Source organism: Plasmodium reichenowi, chromosome 12, assembly GCF_001601855.1.
Source record: "Plasmodium reichenowi strain SY57 chromosome 12, whole genome shotgun sequence".
NCBI lineage: Eukaryota > Apicomplexa > Aconoidasida > Haemosporida > Plasmodiidae > Plasmodium > Plasmodium reichenowi.
Genome location: NC_033657.1, coordinates 1,095,426 through 1,096,464, shown reverse-complemented (window position 1 = coordinate 1,096,464; position 1,039 = coordinate 1,095,426).

The window sequence follows — 1,039 nt, the reverse complement described above, 5'->3', positions numbered from 1 at the left end:
TTTTTTTTTATTTTTATTTTTTTATATATAAATTTTTTTTTTTTTATTTTTTTTAAATTATTATTAGAAAAAATTTAAAAAAAAAAAAAACACCAAAAAAAAAAAAAAAAAAAAAATAAAAAAAAAAAAAATAAAATAAAATACATTATTTACATCATATAATTCGTATGACATTCTTTCTCATTTGGGTTTATTAAAAAAATATTCTTGTAAAAAAAAAAAAAAAAAAAATATATATATATATAAATATTAACTATTAAATATAATATATATATAATAATATATATGTATTATTATTTATATAGATATAAATATTTTTTATTATTTATTTAATTTTTTATAATTTTGAAAAGAATAAATTCGTTTTATGCATGATGTCATATTTATATATATATAAATTCAAATAATATATAAACGTTCTAAATATATATATATATATATTGTATACATAATATATTTTGTATGGAATGTAAAAAAAAAAAGGGAGGATAAAGGGTCCATCTATAATATGCTCTTAATTTATTATATGAAATGAAAGGATATGTAAAATAATAAAATATATGGGATGATATATTATATTATATATATATAAATATTATATAATATATATTTTTTTTTTATATGTTTTTATATATATTGAAAAAAAAATATTATATTATATATAATATAATATGTACGTAAATATATATATTTATAATATATATATATATAATAAGGATCCCTTATTATTATTTTTTTTTTATCCTTTTAAAAAATAATAAAAAGAAAAATAACCAAAAAATAAAAAAAAAATAAAAAATAACAAAAATAAGAAAAGTACAAAAAATACCAAATAAATAAAATAAAAAAAAAATAACAAAATTAAGAAAAATAATATGAATTAAAAAATTGTAACATTATTATATAAATATAAGTATAAAAAAAAAAAAAAAAAAAATAGAACAATGGATAAAAAAATCTCTTTGTTTAGCTCTTTATAGAAAAAAACAAAAAAACCAATTTTTTTTTTTTTTTTTTTATACCATTTTTTTTAAAAAAA